Source organism: Onychostoma macrolepis, chromosome 09 (assembly GCF_012432095.1).
Source record: "Onychostoma macrolepis isolate SWU-2019 chromosome 09, ASM1243209v1, whole genome shotgun sequence".
Lineage (NCBI taxonomy): Eukaryota > Metazoa > Chordata > Actinopteri > Cypriniformes > Cyprinidae > Onychostoma > Onychostoma macrolepis.
In genome coordinates, this window is record NC_081163.1 from 4,002,798 (window position 1) to 4,023,160 (window position 20,363).

Consider the following 20,363-nt stretch of genomic DNA (forward strand, 5'->3'; position numbering starts at 1 on the left):
ATTTGCATTTCAAACACGATTACATTAAACAGCAATTAAAGATTCATCATACAAACATCAGATGTCAAAAACAGCAAAAAAAAAAAAAAAAAAAGTTCCAAAACAGAAGCATCTTGCTTAAAGTTCTGAGACCGCGGCTAAAACTGTCATGAGGGAGTTGAATCAAAGAGAATGAGCTGTGTCTATTTCTGATGCGACAGGACTAGCAAGCGCTCGTCTTCTGCAAACGTACTCTGTTCTTTCTACTCTTTGTTTTAAACTAATGTCAGTTCTGCTCTTTTTACTTCTACTCATTAACCTTGCTTGTTCTTCCAACTACACAGGCTTCTTACGGCACCTCCTCCGACTCCTGTAAGGCTCCGCGTCTCTCCTGGGACTCACACAGAACCGAGAGGTTGGTTAATCATATACCCTTAAGCTCTGTGATTTTATCTGCCAAGAGTTTTTTTCTTATTCTCACTTTCTCTCTTCCAATTGCTTGCTTTGTTTTCTTTTTGACATTTTTTGTTAATATTATTATTTCATTACCGTTACGTTCTTTGACACACATCCTGAGCTCATCAAAGCACTTTATTCTTCACTTTCTCTAAGAGAAAACAGAGAAACTGTGTTTGTAAAGTGGCCAAAACATAGTATTCAGGCCATTCATACAATGCATTACATTTTTATGCCCACATTAAATGTCTTAATATGTTGAATAAAAATGGATTTAAGAAAGGAAATCATATAATAGTGAATTTTATCAAAATATCACAAACAAGCCATGTTTTCTTGAAAATGTTGTTTTTGTAATGGATGATTAATTTGTAGGTTTTTATTCAATATCATTTCTACTGTTAGTCTTTTGCAAAATCTCTAATTAATGAAAGCCAGTTCTGTAATGACAGTTTGCACATCTTTTTATTGTTGTTAAAATCAAAAAGTATTAAGACATAAGATTTATAATATCAAAAGATGATTACAGATATGAAAATTGAATGGATGGAAAAATGAGACAGATAGAACAAATGATAGAACAATAGATTTATAATGGATGGATGGATAAAACACCAGATCGAACGAATGCTAGATTAGGTTTTTATCATAAAATGATTAAAAATATGAAAATTCGGTGGATGGATAGATAGAATTGCAGCCAGAATGGTAGAATGAACAAACAATAGAGTAGATTTATAAAATAGGATTAATAAAAAAATTTAATTGGATGATTGAATGGACGCTAAAAAGGTAGAACAAGTGATAGACAGAGCGATAGATTACATTTATGATATCAAAAGGTGATTCAAAACATGAAAATGTGCTTCGCTGAGCTTCAATGCTTTACTGAGCAATCATCAACTTTAGCTAAAAAAGGCCAATATGGCCGTTTAGTCAAAATTATTGTTTATTAGATTTTTTTTCTCTTTAGTGGAAAGGAGAAGAAAAAATAAAATAAATCACTCGCTTAAGCTATTTCAGAAAAATACATAAATATTGGGATATATACAGGTATTGCCAAAAGTACTGAAATATATTTTTTCAAACTATCAGCCAGTCCTACACTAAGCACAGAAACGCTTCTTTTAAAATGAGCAGTATGTTCTGCTCTCGGTGTGTATTTGAGAAAAGAGATTGAGTCCATCTCTGGCGTTGTCCATCTCAGGAGATGGCTGTGCAATCTCAATAATTCAGCAGTGGAATTGCTACACTGTGTAAACACAGCAGAAGACAAGCTGAGCAGCACATCCTCTCTGTTTCTACACCTTCATCACATCACACTTTATGCTGAATATAATCCACTCGCTCGTGCTCAAGGGTGCCAATCGGAAGGAATTTAATGATTCTGATTCTGGGTCCTCAGCGATTCTTTTATGATATTTTTTAGCACTTTTAGTACCACCAAGCTCCCTACAAATGAATCTTAATTAGGCTAAATGCCATGTTTAATTTGATTCGAATGATAACGAGGCAGTGAGGGATAGATGTGCAGTCCGTTCAGTGGGTTGCAATGTCTTAAGTCTTCAACTGACGGCACTGATACGTGGATCCACTAGGTGGCAACATTCACAGATGGGCTGCTGTTTTCAAGAACTATTCGAAGAAGATTCAAATTGTCAGTAAAAACAACAGAGGACGAAAGCCACAAAACTATCTGCATTTTTTATCTATACATAACATATTTTTAGTGTTTTATCAACTAAATGATGACAATATACAACCCACCAAAGAAACTGTAAACATCCCTCACATGACAACAAAATGACACTTACACATATGTTATATTGTCACTTAAGTATCACAAGCCTTCAGCACACATAAATCAATAACTCGAGAGTCTGAAACTGATGCACAAGGCCAAAAAAATGTTGTACAAGACTTAAAGAAATAATATGTTACAAACTGAAAAAAATAAATTGTTTAAAACCTTCAAATGCCAAAAAAAAAAGAAGAAGAAGAAGAAGAAGAAAAAAGTAAGGGCCAAGGAAATAACATTTTTGACCTTAAAAGAACATTTTGGAAAATGATTTTTTTTGTTAAAATTCAACTATGTATTAATTGAAAATGTATTTTAAAAAATCAAATGAGTAAATAAAAAGGAAACCATTAACTCATGAGTTTGAGATTGAGGCATGAGTCTTTCTCCATAATAAATAAATAAACAATAGCCAAATGTGTTGTAAAACTTGACTTAAGTAATATTTATTGTTAATTTGTATATTGTTTAAAACCATCAAATGCTAAAATATATTATTAAAGGGCAAGAAAATACATTGTTGTCAATACAATTTTAGATAAAATGTATTTTTAAAATATTTTGGACAATTTAAGTATATTTAGACTGAAAAATATGTGAAAAATAGTAATACATTAGTAACAAAAACTTATATAATACATATACATATAAATATATAATACATATACAATAACTATATATACAATATATATAACAGAACCAGACATCATGAAAATTCTTGGCAAATTTTTTTTTTTAACAAATCCCAATCTTGCTGTTGTTGCATTCAACATTATATCTGCTAAGATTATTACTGTGAAGATGTGCACAACTGATAGATTCCCATATCAAGACCATCATTTGCCATGGTGATTATCTCATCAAGCTGTTACTATAGTAACAATACAGCAACAGTGGGGTGCAGTCATCACAATTAACCCCTCTCACATTGTCTGTTCTCATTTAATATCTCCGACTATGTAACCCATATAGAATTATCAAGGTAACACAGAAAAGGAAAAAAATCTCTTGGGGGTTAGTGATTTTTTTCCCCAGATTTTTTAATGATTTCACAGGCCAAACTCAAAAAGTATTTGAACTGGTGCAATTACTAGAGTCACGCCACACTTTGGAGACGGCACGCACACTATTTTGAATAAAGTCAAGCTAAAGAGCCAACACAGCAGCAATGCTGATACTTCCTCTTGTCATTAGGGCTTTAATTAGAGCTCTCACCAGAAACAGCCTGTCTCCATTCACGCTCCCTGAAGGAATTCACCATGAGCCCTCATTGTGGGCATTAAATGTGCCGTCACTGAACATGTTTTCCTCGCTGTTTATTCAATTTCTCATCCGAGTAAAGCGATTAGAGGCTCTCTGAATGACATTTACAGCCTGTGATAGTGTTTATTGCGTAGGATTTGTGTGAATTGTTAAACAGAAGCGGTTTAATTGAAGGACAGACAGTGTTTAAACAAAGAAAATTAACAGCTTGGATCTTAAACACTACAGGGATTCTTTCTGATGCTCATCAGATTTTTTATTTTGTTTTTCTCCACAGCACACATTAGATATACGAGTGATTCTTCAATTACTTAAATCAACTACTTAAAGGAACAGGACTAATCCAAAAATTAAAATGCTGCACTCTTTACAGACACAGAATTTTTACTTTCAAGCAAACTAAACTCTTTTAAGTCCAAATTATGTTTTATCTTTGTTTAACACTCAGTAAGTGGTGCCGATTACATGGCAGTCAAAAATGATAGATTTATTTTATTTTAATGAATGTACTACATTTTAGCTCAATAATGTTTTTTTATTTAATATTTAGAATTTTGGGGGGGTTTTATGGAATTAAAATATTTATGGAATAGTTTTGATCCCTTAGTACCCATTAACCACTTTTTGAGCATAGACCTGAAAATGAAATTTCCAACTTAAATTATTGTAAATCATGCATGCTTTTGAGCACAGTCTTATGTCTGGTCTCTTTTTTTTTAAGTTATAGAAGTTTAAGTTATGAAATTGTTTTGTTATTATGTTATTATGAAAAATGCACAAAAATAATATTTTATATGAAATTGATATTTTCCAAAACAAGTTTCATTTTAACACTGTGTAAAAATTAAAGCCAAAATCTAAACAAATTGTGTTCCAAATTTGAGGTTGACATCTCAAAAAATGAGCTTTCAGTAAGATTTTATTTGGGCACAGTACCAAGTGTTTCCAATAGTTGAAATTCGCTTCCCATTCATTTTCAATGCAGTCATTTTTGACCATGAACAATACAAGTATGACTAGTTTTTCAGGACCGATTAACCTTTTCTAATTATGTTTTGTGTGTGTGTGCGCACAGCAAGTGCTAAAACCTGTACCAAGTTTCATACAATTCTGATTAAGTAAAACATAAAAAAAAAAAAACATTAAGAAATTAGTCAAAAATATCTGAACCGAGTTTAAAAAAACCCAAAAGAAAACAATTGTTAATGTTATAGGATGTTATGTTTTGTTGCTTTTTTGAGGAAAAATTGCATAAGCTTTGTACATGCATACAAGTTATGTTACCCAAAACACAAATGTTTCTGTTACGTCTTAATTACCTTTCGGTAACACTTTACAATAAGGTTCATTAGTTAACAACATTAGTTAACATGAACTAAGAATGAACAATACTTCTACAGCATTTCTTAATCTCAGTTAATGTTAATTTCAGCATTTACTAATGCATTATTAAAATCACAAGTTGTGTTTGTTAACATTAGTTAATGCACTGTGAACTAACATGAACTAACAATGAACAACTCTATTTTTATTAACTAACGTTAACAAAGATGAATAAATAGTGTAATAAATGTATTGATCATTGTTTGTTCATGTTAGTTAATACATTAACTAATGTTAACAAATGACACCTTATTGTAAAGTGTTACCTACCTTTCTTTGTTATAATCGTACAAATTATGCACACAAAAAACAAAAAACAAACTGACAATATACTTGCAAAGTGCATTTACAATTGTATTTACAATTTCCTACATTTTGTCAGCACTATAAAAAGTATCATTAAAGTAGTCCATGCAACATGTGCATTATATTCCAATTCATATGATAGTTTTCTATGAGAAACAGGCCAAAATGTTTGACATTTGGTAACAACATCAATGACACTGATGCTATTTTTGTCGTATGCAGTTCTATGTGAAGATTCTTCAAAATTCTTCTTTTGTTTTACACAGAAAAATACCAGCAAAACATGAGGGAGAGTAAATACTGGCAATATTAAACTTCGGATGAAAAAAATAATAAATAAATAAAAAACAACCTATCATTTAAAACAAGAATTTTGTGTGTGTGTGTGTGTGTGTGTGTGTGTGTGTGTTAAGCTTTTCTCTTTACAAGATCCTCTAATTGAAGAATTACTCGTATAAATGTATTTTAATATCAACTCAATTTCCACTCTGGTTATGATTGCTGTAAGGCTGGATGTACTGAATGTGAAGCTGTGTCCGGGTCACGCAGGTTTTTCCCTTCAAGTCTTCAATCATGTCGAGATGGCGTGGGTCCCCTGGCGGTGCGTCTGCTTTTCGGTTATGCCACATTTAACTGACTCCTCCTGTCTGCTGCCAAGCCGCACCAGCCGCCCGTCCAGCCAGATAAACGCAACACGACAGGTACGGCTGGCTCTCCAAACACCGCCCATGTCCTCTGCCTCACCCCACAATCACAAACGCTGTCGATTCGCTTCACTCTTACGGACAGTCTGAAATCCAGACTAAATAGACATGTTTTGGTTACATATGACTGATTCTGTCCTGAAGAAGCCCATAACAACAACAGGATCTGCAGACTTTTTTGGCACTTTACCAGGCAGCTACTGGTGAACCTTTTGGATTTTGGCACTGATTTGGGTGAAAATTCTGCAGAATGGATACATATTCTTACTGATAACTGGAAAATAACCATGTTATCCAAATTATTATTAAGACACAAAAATAGATAGAATGATAAAACAATAGATGACACAAAAAATGAAATGATAGAAAGGACGATAAAATGAAGAACAGTATAGAACAATAGATAGAAAGATGAAATGACAGAACTATAAATAGAACGATGGAATAATGAAACCATAGATTCAACGTCAATGATATACAGAATGAAGAAACCATAGATAAAATGCTAACATGACAGAATAATAAAATGACAGAACGATGAAACAAATAGAATGATGAATGATAGAAATGAGACAGAAAGATGAAATGGTAGATAAAGCGACTGATAGAACAACAAAATGATAGAACAATAAAACACAAGATAAAACAATGAAATAATAGATAGAACGATGAAGCGATAGACAGAACACTCAGTAGAGTGCTAGTAGAATAAAATGATAAAAAAATGATAAAACAATAGATATAACATTAAAACAATATATAGAACAACAGTATAATAAACAATAGATAGAACGATAGAACAAGGAAATAATAGACAATAGAATGATGAAATGACAGAATGATAGATAGAACAATGAAACGTTAAAACAAAAGGTAGAACAATAATGACAGAACACTAAAATGACTGACAAAACAATACATAAAACAATAGATAAGATACGATAGACATTAATATGAAATGATAAATAGAACAATGAAATGAAACATAGAATGATAAAATGATAAACAGAACAATAAAATGGAAGATAGAATGATAAAACAATCTAAATAAACAGATAAACTGATAAACAGACGGACGGACGGATGGATGGATGGATGGATGGCTGTATCTGCAGGCCTCATAACGGTTTGTTTGTGTAGGTTTTACAGATGAGTACACTGGTAAATAAGTTCCATATGTTTACAGATTGCCGTGATGCTCAGCAGCACAGCGTGTGTGTGGTGTTCAAAGACTGTTAATTATACAGGCCGCTAATAAGTATGTATATGCATAATCGCATAAATCTATAATTACCTAAACAGCGTCTCATTACATGCACGTGGTTAGTATGTAAATAGTGCAGTTTTGCAGAAAGTTAGAGACAATCAGCTAAGCATGTTGCATTTAGTTGCTCGATTAGAGATCAACAGATGTAAAACGGAAAAGAGCACAAATGTAACATTTCATTGGCTGAATGTTATGTTAGAGATGTTACCGATTACTGCATAAGGTTTTTTTTGTAATCCAATAGACTGAGCAGAGCATAACTGCAATTGAAAAAAAAAATTTTTTTCAATTCAATATTTTCTATGAACATTGGAATAATAAGATAGATAGATAGATAGATAGATAGATAGCTAGCTAGATAGATAGATAGATAGATAGACAGACAGAATGATAGAGTGGTTAATAGAACAACAAATCGATAATCGATAACGATAGATAGGACAAGAGAATGACAGAACGATAGAATGTCTGAACGACAAATTAATAGAATGATAGACAGAACGAGAGAGCAAAAGAACGATGGATATAATGATAGAACAGATACAGTAGAATGACAGACTGATAATAGACAGAATGAGAGAATGATAGAACAATAGTTAGAATGAAAGAATGATAGAATGTTAAAATGACAGATGGAATGGTAGAATGATTAATAGAACAATAGATAGAATGAGAGAATGATAAAACGTGAAAACAACAGTTAGAATGACAGAACGATAAATAGAATGATAAAATGAGAATGATAGAATGACAGATGGAACAAGAGAACGATAGACAGACAGACAGACTGGATGGATGGATGGGTTGCTAGGCAGTTGCTGGTGATGTGGGAGGTTGCTACCCGAGAAAGGTATTCTGTAAATAAATTTCTGACTTTTCCATGCTGATTTAAGATTTCAGTCACTTCTGTGACTTTTGCAGGCCTGTAAATCACTATTTAGAAACTTCCAGGTTTTCCATGAGCGTGTGTGTGTGTGTAAACTCAGAGATGTGCTGCGAGTGCTATTACTAATGAAAGCGCTTCAGCACTAAGAAACTCACTGTTGGAACTAATGATGACATTCAGGGCCATTGCAGCCAGGGGTTCTGAGGGAATTTCGACAAAAATGTTCATTAAAAGGTCTAATAATTAAGATATTGATTAATTAGTCCAGCATTGATTTACAGTCACACTTTATCAAGTCAAGGGGTTCTAATTACCGTGCCATTATGCCACAGTCTGACCCGAACATTCTTTTTGTCACTTGTAATGAAAAAGAACATTTCTTTTGGCGCCGTTTGGATTTTTGACCTGTAAAATTTTAATAGGGACTACAGTGGGAACAGGACATGGATTGGCGGTTAAGTCAGGGCGAGGCTAATATCCCTGAGTCTGGTTAAGTGGCTATACACCCAGAGTGCTGAAACGCCTCTCTAGAGGGATCTGATTTAACTACTGACTACTTCCTCTTCTCCATATGAAAACACTGGGGCTGAATGAACAGGGCCCGCAGCCAACCAACAAGTACAGGCGCCGCTCGGAGCACTTAATAGTGCTTTTTCATTGCATTCTTGAATCCTCGAAAAATACAATAATACAACAAAATTCTCCAAAGTATAATTGGGATGGGTAATAATATACAATTATTACTCTACTTGGATACAAGCACACACTTTTTGTGGATGACATTCAGCGCTCGGTTAATGAAAAGGCGTTGAACAGGAATTGAATCATATTTTCCACTCCATAGAGTCAGAAAATGGTGCTTCAGACACTTGTGAGTGCAGTCAGGAATCCCAATTTGCCTGCTGGAAATTGGAAATGGTGGAACAGCGAGGCGTGATGTTGTTAAAGTGTGTGTTCTGTCTCAGCGGCCCGGCGGCTGTAGAGCGCGCGTTTGCTTTAAGAGGGACTGTGGTTTGGTGACGGGTTTGGACATGATTACGGTCCCCGCTACGGTCATTTTTTGAACGCTTCACCTCTCCGGCCAAACAAACACCGTTGCGCCTCACAGACTGAAACCTCAGCTGACTGTCCGCTCAATATATACACTCACAGATAGATAGATGGGATGGATGGCTGGATGGATGGCTGGATGGATGGATGGATGGATGGATGGATAGATAGATAGATAGATAGATAGATAGATAGATAGATAGATAGATAGATAGATAGATAGATAGATAGATAGATAGATAGATAGATAGATAGATAGATAGATAGATAGATAGATAGATAGATAGATAGATAGAACAACAGACAGAATGACAGAATGATAAATAGATAGAACGATTGAAAAAAAACGAGAGAATAACAGAATGGTAGTTAAAATGAGAGGATGATAGAATGTGATAATGATAAATAGATAGAATGAGAGAACAACAAAGGACCAGAGAAGAACAGATGTAACGAAAGAACAGAAAGGATGACTGAACAATAAACAAAGAATGAGAGAATGATAAAATAATAGATAGAACGACAGAATGACAGACAGAAAGACAGAATGATAAATAGATAGAACAGTAGATCAAATGGGAGAATAACAGAATTATAGACAAAACGAAAGAATGATAGACCAATAGACGAGAAAATGATAGAACACTAAATAGACAGAAAGAACAGACAGAATGATAGTTGTGAAAAAAATGAAACGACGACAGATAGAAAAGAACAATATATATATATAATAATAAAGTTGACAGAAAAATAGACAGAAAGAGAGAATGAAAGAACCACAAATAAAACAAGAGAATGATAGAATGTTAGATAGAATGGCATAGATAGATAGATAGATAGATAGATAGATAGATAGATAGATAGATAGATAGATAGATAGATAGATAGATAGATAGATAGATAGATAGATAGATATGCAGAAGCAGCTGTGAAGGAATGACACAGAAACTTAAACTGCACAAATGATTTGTTGCACTAATTTAATACAAACTCACAATTCTTCACCTCCCACAACAAACACAAACGGCTGCAGTTTGAGTAATTAAACTGATCACGCTGCTTACAGCTCTAAAACCGACTACAGTCACAATCACACTCAATTACAGCCTTATTTCTGTTCACACGCATGCTTCTCTGAGAATTACAAACAGCTCACAGATACGCAGATACAGCCTCCAGCCTTCTTATTTGCCAAAACACATTTAATATAGATTTTGCTACAGATCTGACAGGGTAAAATGAGTGAGAACAGCTGCGTCGCATAGCATCAAACATCTATACGGAGAAAACATACAACAAAATTAGAAACAAATGGCAATAAATAGTCTAATGAGAAACGGGGGTGTTCTTTTCTGTCCTAATGAGATGTGAGCAGTATTACACCTCTGTGATTTGACTGGATCTGCACCTCTGTCCATCCGGACCTTTGTTTGCACTCTTTATTTGCATTTCAAAGAGAGCCCAGGGGAACCTGCCTTGCATATTTACATGCGATTAGCAACTTTAAATGAATATGTCAAAATCTGTAAAGTGTTCAACACTGACTTTGACGGGCAAACCTAGGCCACACGCATACATACCCATATCGCTGAAAAGAAATGGGTTTTTTTTCCCTTCCAAGACAAAAAAAAAAAAAAATAGAAAAAATAAATCCCATTGCATGTATGTCAAATCCTGTCCTCTTTTGAAAATAATACAAGCAGCGAGCGTGTGGGTGACGCATTTTGCAGTGCAATCAATAAATTAAACTATGTGCATATGAATAAAGGCTTTTAGCCAGTAATATTTTGATTAATTAGATGAAGTTGTAAAAAGTGCTGGTTTGGCCATTTTGAAAACCTTAACGCTAAGGAGCATAACTGACGGTTCAAGGTCGTGCAGAACATGCTTAGAATTGTGCGTATGTGGAAGAAACGTCTGCTAGGGCTGTTTTTAGATAGATATATAAATAGATACATATGATGATGTACATACATATATACATATTAGTGCTGTCAATCGATTAAAAAATTTAATTTCTTTAATCATGATTAACCACAAATTTCAAATACAAGGATTTACCTGTAAATGTGTTGAAATAAAAAAAATGCATGACAAACTAGTTTAAGGAAACAAAACCTTTCACACTTCGGCCGGGTATGATACACAATCCTTATTATTCTTTTATCATTATTCTTTTGTTTTTATTCAGCCATTATCAGCCTTTATACTGGCAATAAAACGTTTAACAAGCCACATCGCTTCAATCCCAGTATACATTTACCCAACTATTATCAAAAGAATTTCTAAATAAATACAACAAAACATTTTCTTGCGACCTTACGTGAAGTATTATGACAAAATGCATTATGAAGAAGAATTGGACCTGTTCTGCAGGTGCATTAGAGCTAATATTAGCATCATGCTTCATAAGACAATTTATGAGATTAATAATACACTTTTACTCAGAACTCACTTCAAACCACCGAGTGTTTGTAATAACTTTCTTTTGCGATCACATGTGGAAAATCACATACAAATATCCTATCGTAATCGTGTTTATTATCTTATATAATCTATAGTGTCTGTTATCATGTTTATTTCTGCTGTGTTCTGCGTTCTTCAGTTGCCAGGGATACATTCCAAGCATAATACACATTAGTAAAAGGATCTATTTCAATTTTTATTTGTCTATATACACTATATACACCGTGGTACATTATAAAAAACTGCAACCCACGGCTCTGTAATTTTTCCCGCGACTGTATTTTCAAAATAGCCCACTTGTGCCGTTACCCTGGCAACACTGGCTCACTGTACCCTCATCACACAATGATAGATAGCCTTCCGCGCTGCGATGACGGCAAGAAGCCGGGGTCAAACCTTATCAAACGATTAATTTGCGTTAAAAAAATATTAAAGCGTTAAAATTTTTAGATTAATCGCATGCGTTAACGTTGACACCCCTAATACATATACATACATACATACATACATACATATATATATATGATTATTGTAGTATTTTCACACTTGTTATATTTAAAAATGTTAGTTACATTTAAAAATTGCGATGCTTGCATTTATTTGCGTATCTGTCCATGAAACTACTACACTAATAATTTATATTAGTTTGCTTCTATGAAACTACTAATTACACTGATCATTTTTATTTGCATTTATTTGCATACCTTTGAAAATACTATTATTTTTAATTAGAGGTCGACCGATAGTGGATTTTACAGATACCGATAGCTAGGTTGGACCACACTGGCCGATACAGATTAATGAACTGATAGTTTTCAAAATGGATACTGAAAGAAAGCTAGTGCTTTACTATTAAAAAAAAAAAAAAAATTTAAAAACTTTAAAATTTAAAAAATGTAGCCTATTAGTTGCTAATAGTGAATGTTGAAATAAACACTCTAACAAGGAACAATACTTCTACAGTTTTCATTAATGCTACGAATGGACTCTTATTGTTAAGTATTACCATTTAATTTCAACAATCATGCTTAAAGATGGCCATCCTTAAATATCTGCACAAGGCCATAGCATTAAAATTACAAACATATGGATATTGTATGTGTACTCACACACTTTATATGCTTCTATTTTTTAACACTTGATAATTATCTAATAAAAAAAAAAGGAAAGTTAGTCACACACCGGGCAAAAGCGCAGCGCTGCGTCTAGGAGAACTCAGAGGCATCACACACACACACATACACACACCAGATGCTTTGCGTTCAAATCAAGTGGCGGTCTAAAACTATTTATTTAATCACCAAACGGACATAAGTTTGCTTCAAGAATGAACAATGTGGCATAAATGAGTTTGAAGTTCGGTGTTTAAAAAAACAGCAAGCGGAAAGAGAAATCGCGATCTATTACAGCTCTCTATATGAAGCATACAGACTTTATTAGAGCCACAGAAAGACAAACGTTTTGCTGAAAAATGCACAATACATAATTTATAGCATAGGGTGAAGTCATTATGTACATTCACAACGATTTGGGACAAATATAATGTAATTTAATAGAAAACTATGTGAATGGCGCTCTGTTCCGCGGCAGGATTTTCTGTCGGCTGTAGTTAAATGCGTGTCTGGAGTTTCCTGCTCTGTGCAGCGCGCAGTGTCACGTGTCAAAATAAACAACATGTGCTGTCAATGATTTCCGCTTCTACAGGCCGCTCTCGTACAGCCAGCGGACCCTTCGCAGCCACTCCAGCAATGGCTTCAATCCGGAAAACTATTGGCATGGATTTTTGCCAATAACCGATAGTTGCGGCAATCAACTATCGGTGAAGATTAATCGGCAAAACCGATGAATCGGTCGACCTCTATTTTTAATTTTATTCATATTCTTAAAAAAAACTCAATGTTTGATTTTTAACCATTGCCTAGTGCTGAAAAATTTTATATTTAAAAAAAAATCTTGATGTTTGTATTTATTTGCATATCTATCTATGAAATTTCTACACTAATATTTTTATTTAAATATTTTTTAAATTATTTATATATTTTGTGCATTTTATTTAATATTTTTATCTTTTATTTTATATATTTAAAATGTTATATATCTGTATCTATCACTCTACATTCAAATGTTTATATTTTAGTTTATATTTTTATATTTAAAAAAAATCTCAATGTGTGCATATTAATTTTATTTATATTTTTAAAAATCTCAAAGTTTGTACTTATTTTCATATAAATTAAAATAATTATATTAACTTTTTTGTAGTATTTTTATTTATATCTTTCAAAAATCTCAATGTTTGCATTTATTTGCATATCTGTATTTGCATAAAGGTTGACGCTCTACAGGTTACATAAACTCATGTGTTTTTAAACATAAAGAAGTCATTGTCATTTCATGGCCATCTTTTGGTGCTTTTAGCTGTATTACAGAATCAGAGCAGACAGAGACAAAGAACAGCCAGACGAGCCCATCATCAGCTCGGCCATGCAGAAACAGCAGAAAAATACTGACGAAAGTTCAAAATGTTAAGATAAGTACGGGGCACGTGCCGCACAGAGAGCAAGGGGAAAAAAATCAAAAATTTCTGCTCGGCCGAACTTTGTTGGAGCTCAAGAAGTGTGGCGTATAAAATATGAACTAACTATGTGATTATTAATTGGGCCCCATTTTGATTTCTGTATTCCGGGCTGCATATTGTTCTCCGGCTCTCCACGGGGTCCGTCTGAGCGCGCGTGTGTCGAGGGGTTCGGCGAGCCGCGCGCCTCAGCCATTTAGAGAGCGCCTCGCCGCGCGCACCACGGAATACCAATGAGCGGGGTTAAAAAGGCACAGCTCCTCTCGGAGACGACTCTCCTTCTTCCGCGCACCTCCGCCGGGTCTCCACGGACTAATTTTCAAAACCACCTCTTAATGTGGGCTTGTGTCAATCACCTGAACAGACAGCTTCATCCCCAGATATAGAATAGTCCCTACATTAGAGCAATGCACACCGGCTCCTACACAATGGTGCCCCGGCTAAAGGATGAAAAGCCACTTTAATGCCAGTTGGGTTTAAAATAATGCCTTATTCATGTGTTCATGCACACATTTACATTATAATGATAAGGGCCGTATCAAAACGTGTAAGATACTGGCTATTCATTTTTGCGGTTGTGCGCACATGCACGCTAAAGAAGTATAAATTTCAGAAAGCAAGGAACAATTTCTTTATTCTCCCTTTCCCCCCCGCCCGCTCGTCTCTTTCAGATGAATGACCACTCTGTAAACTTTCATCTGTTCATGCCGCACGTCTGCTTTCTGACATCTCGCGGCTGTGGCGCTTCCGAATCAAACTTCAAAAGCACCGGCCGCAGATAAAAAAATAATACTATGGGAACTCATTTGGCCCTGAAAGCTGTGTGTTGTAGTCATTTCGCTCCAGACTTTATCACACGCGCTTTCAAAGGCCGAGGTCTGAGGCGGAATGGCGAGGACAGGAAATCTCCCATTCAAAGGCGCTTGAAGAGAACAATGTTTATCGCGGTGTCTTGTTATTTTCAAGGGGCTGCATTTAAAGAGAGTCATTTGGCTTGCATATTAGAGCTGGAGCGATGATTGATGTTACTCGTGCAAGAAATGACCATTTTGCATTTCTGATGGACAGACCTAAGAGTTGAGTTTTGCTTGTACTTTGGTTAAGTACAAAACAACATTCTGGCGAATTTAAAAAATATGCTATTAATATTTTTATTTAACATTTTATTTTATTTTTTAATACAAAAATATTACATTCATTTTATTTATATATTTTTAAATCTCTATCTAGTCTCTCTGTCTGTCTGTCTTCATAGTTTTTCTACATTTTATTTCTATTTTTTTGCATTTATTTGCATATCTATCTATATATAAATATGCCAATATTAATTTTTGCATAATATTTCATTTATATTTGTAACTGTGTGATTTTAAAGGCATATTTGTTTGCTTTTGTAACCAAATTTGGTTCTGTGTTGGGTCACCAATTTATAAAGTCTGATATCTGAAGTTAAAAACCTAAAAAAATATATATATATATTCCCGTCGCCACCGAAATCAATCGACAGTGTCCTGCTCTTTCTTTTCCAAGAATGATACATATTCAGCGAATCTGTAACTGTCAAGCAAATTTCTGTCTTTGTTTTGGACAGCTCTCTTTCCTCTTGTCTTGTGACAAAATCTCTCAAGCCCATCAAAACTGTTTATGAATGTGTTGTCGGGAGGCTTTAAAGGATTCGGGAGAGGCAGTCAGGTATGACAGGGCTCTACTCATCAGCATGCGAGCGTATGAAAACATACAGGGGGACATGAAAGCAGCACACACACACGCACACACACACACTTGTAGGCAAGTTATGAAAAGAGTGGTCCAAGGATAAGTATATTTTTATAGAAATCACAGATGAGTATTTTGATTCACCTCAGTGTTAATGAAAATAGCATTTATCATGCCCGCCACATATGAGAGCCTACACACACACACACACACACACACACACACACAGACTAAGTGCATATATCAGATAGAATTGATTGTCCTTGTATGTGGTGCATTGCATACAAAAATGTAAATTTAATTAAAATGCAATTCAATAGCAATTCAACATTTTCCAGCACCAAAATCAGAATCATTTCTCTTTTGGGTCTTTAATTAATACAACATACAACCAGACAGATTTTCAAAAACCCAAGGTCCATTCCTCCACAAGTACCAATGGGGATTATTGAAGAAATTATCTTGTCAAGGACTGAAATACAGAAAGTTATTAAAATCCATTAAGAGGAATTCATGTGAGAACGTATGCACCAAATACCAAAGCAACGTTAAATCCACTAACCAGTCAATGGGGATATGAAATGAAATTGGAATGAAAAAAAAAGAAGAGGGAAGATATGTTAAAACAAGAAGATCAAAAAAACAGTAGTATGAATGGCTTGAAATGCTTCACAAAGTGCTACTGCTGCTTTAAGTGCACTTGGTGAGCACCTGCTGATGGGTTAACCAATAGATATTACAATATGTCGTGCATTCAGGATGCCAACATAAAATAAGCAACATATGACATGAAAAATATCCTTAATTCATGTTTTTAAAGCTAAACATGAACTTTCAAAGTTAAACATAAAAATGACCTACTTTTCATCCAATTCAACAACTCATCCAATGTCTGTATCCCCCATTAACATGGTGATTTTGATCTGTCCGACTGAGGTTGTTTTCTTCTCGTTTTTCTTTGTAAATGAAAGTAAAATGATCAAACAAATATTTTCTGTTTAATTTTACTTAATAACAATAATAATTTATTTCATTTTGATGTTTAGCTTAACTTAAAAACATAAAAACTTAACTATTTTTAATTTGTATTATTTTTATATTTTATTTTCCTTATGTTATTTAATTATTTAATTATTTTATATTTTAAAACATCTCAAAGTTTGCATTGATTTGCATATCGATATCTCTAATTATTTTATAATTTTCATTTAATTTATATTAATTTTATTGTATTATTTTATTTATATTATATTATTGTATTTATATTTATTTACGTTTATAATTATATAATATTTTATTTAAAAGCCTCAGTGTTAGCATTCCTATCTGTCTATCTGAAAATACATTACAATTTTTTTGACAAGACATTTGCTTACTTCTGTAAAGAGAAATGTAATGTTTTTTATCATAGAATTTTATTTAATATTATGTTTTATTCATTTTGAACACCCACCAGATATAAACCTTAAATAAATAAGCTCATATAATATTTAGTTTAACCACCTGAGTTTGGCGATCAACACTTTCTGAAGGTTAAGCATATGCGTTCACTGATCATTCACTAAAAATGTAAAATATATTGATCTTTTTAGGAGTTTTGTGGAGAGTTTCATAAAACAAACCAAAAAACTTCACATTAGTCAGCTGCTGCATTCACACCATCTTAACATTATTGAAATACATCACTAAAAAGAAAAACCCATTCACTTCCATACAGCCCTTTCCAACCTCCCAGTTTCCCATTGGTAAATACAACTTCACTTTGACATTTATGTGTGTGTAACTCGTAATAATGCTTCTGACTCTTGAAGGCCTCATGAAAGTGTGAGCGAGTCTCTGGTCCCTCCAGAACGTCCATATATCTTAAAGCGAGGGTTTAACGGAAGGGAGTGACTGTAGTGTCAAAGTAAGGATTCCTCAGAGTGTCAGCACAAAACTGAATCATTGATTCAAATACAATACTGCTGAGGTGGTTCCAGTCCTCACAGCCTGATGTGCCCATCAGCAGAATCACACAGAGCTCCAAAACCAAACAAATATATACACTGACAAATGAGACGTACGGCCCACCACAGGCCATTCCAGACTCCACTTCATCTCAGCCCCCTTAAAAATAAGTGATTAATCTGTGATCACCTTAAACTCATTCCGACACGCAGTGAGTTGACTACATAGGCAGCATTTTTAAGGCATCATACAGTCGGTGCACCTTCAACACTCATTTTGAACATGAGTGTACACTTCACAGTGAAGGAAATCCCAACCGACCGACCGACAGACAGACCGACAGACAGACAGACAGACAGACAGACAGACAGACAGACAGACAGACAGATAGATAGATAGATAGATAGATAGATCTACCACTTACCTTTTAAAAAATTAGTAAATTCAATGATTTTTGGATTTATATGGATTTATTTTTAATATAATTATATTATTTTATTGTAATTTTTGCAACCCTAGTCTAAATAGTTAAAATATATATATTTATTATTTTCTATCTGTAAGCACTAAATAAACATCAAAATAAAATCAAATAAAAAAGAATAAAAATAGTTTGAACAAAACTTCATTAGATATATTTTATATAATTTCATTTTAATTGAATAAAATCATTAAAGACATAATCTTGGAGGTCAGATAGTCCAAAATAACCATGTTAGGTGACCATGTTTAGCAATCTTGAGTTTTCAAGATACATATGCAGTGAATTATGCTTTATTCAATTAAAATGAAAGTTTATTTTACATATTTTTAATTAAAATAAATATTAATAACTACAAACCAAGATAATTTGGTTCTAAACTATTTATATTATATTTGATTTTATTTAATTTAGATGTTTATTTAAAAAGTTTACAGATAGAAATAATATTTTTAAAATTATTTTATTTAGTATTATATTTTATTTATTTCGAACACCCACCGGATATACAATAAATCTAAAATAAGCAAGCTCATATAATATGTGGTTTGACCTCCTGAGTTTGACTATCAACATTTTCTGAAGGTTAAGCACCTCTGTTCACTGATCATTTGCTCAAAAAGAAAAAAATATATATTGACATTTGTGAAAAAAGTAGTAAACTTCTACAGCCAGTTTCTTGCAGCTAAATTGCAATTCTTTATGGCGCAGCAGTTTGAAAGATGACAGAATTTAGCTAAACAAGTTACACTCCTTGAATACTGAGGTTTGTTACCAGCACAGAACACAAAAGCATACTCACTAAATAAATACAGTACACTTAGCAGCATCACACACTTGCAATGAGTTGGCCTAGTGTTTTGTGTAAAGTGTTTCTGGCCGCTGCTTCCCACACTGACGCTTAAACAAGCACGACGTCTGCCGTCTTTAGCAGTTCCCTGGACGCTGAGGGAAAACACGGCTGCTCGTGTAGCACTCGTCCCCGCTGTGAGTCTGAACACAACATAACACACAACTTATCTCCCTCACTCATTCCATCAAAATCACTCTTTTCCCCGTCTCTCTGACTCCATTTTCTCAGTCCATACTAAAAAAACCCTTCATCCCACATACTGAGTTTGTTCTTTTTCCCCGTTATGGACAGAGATGACACGCGACACAAGAAGTGATGAGAAAACTGTGGGGAGGCTTCCAGTAGATTGATTCTCCCATCTCCTCATTCTTTTCTAGTTAGTCTTTTATTGACTACAAAGGTAGGGGCGAAGCACGGGGAGATGACGGGCCTGGCCTGTTTAATCCTGAGGGCATTGCAGGAAGGTGATCACTTCTTAAGGCCTACAAGGAAATCAGCAGCATGGAGGAGCACTTAAGCTGCTTTAAAACACAGGATGGGAAGAGTTCAGCGCCGCTTCTCACCGGGGAGGACGAAAGACAGACAAAAACAATGAAGATGACTGAAGGAGAAAAAGAGACACAGCGAGACGGAGGGAATCGGAGGGTAATCTGGTTCAGCCAAACGCCATCCGCTACCCGTTTCACTTCCACAATGTAGAATATTAACAAGTCAAACGGGAGATGAAAGGATATGGAAACAGGAAATGGATTGTGAAAGCGGATGTTACATCCCAGATTAAGAAATATAGTTTGGGAACACTGATTTTCTATCTAGTAGAGTCTCAGAAAAAAAAAGGTATCACTGAGGTGGACCTTTGTACCTAAAGCATCCATATTGGTACCTTAAATGTACAAAAAAGGCACAAAACTGTAGCTACCACCCCAGTGACAGCTTTTGTACCTTTTTTTCAGCGATTCTATCTTTTACCTATAGTAGTAGGCCTACACTTTTTTTTTTTTTTCTTAAATCTCCTATTACAACATTATTTTTTATATCTTATTTAAGCATAAACCTAAAAATAAATAAATAAATAAATACAAATGTTAAAGTAAAAATAATAAATTTAAGACATTAATGCATTATTATTAGTATTTAATTATAATGAATTATTTAATAATTATTTCATTTCAAAAAGAAGTCTTAAAACTTTATGAAACATTTCTTCTCAGATACACAGGATTGTGAAAAATG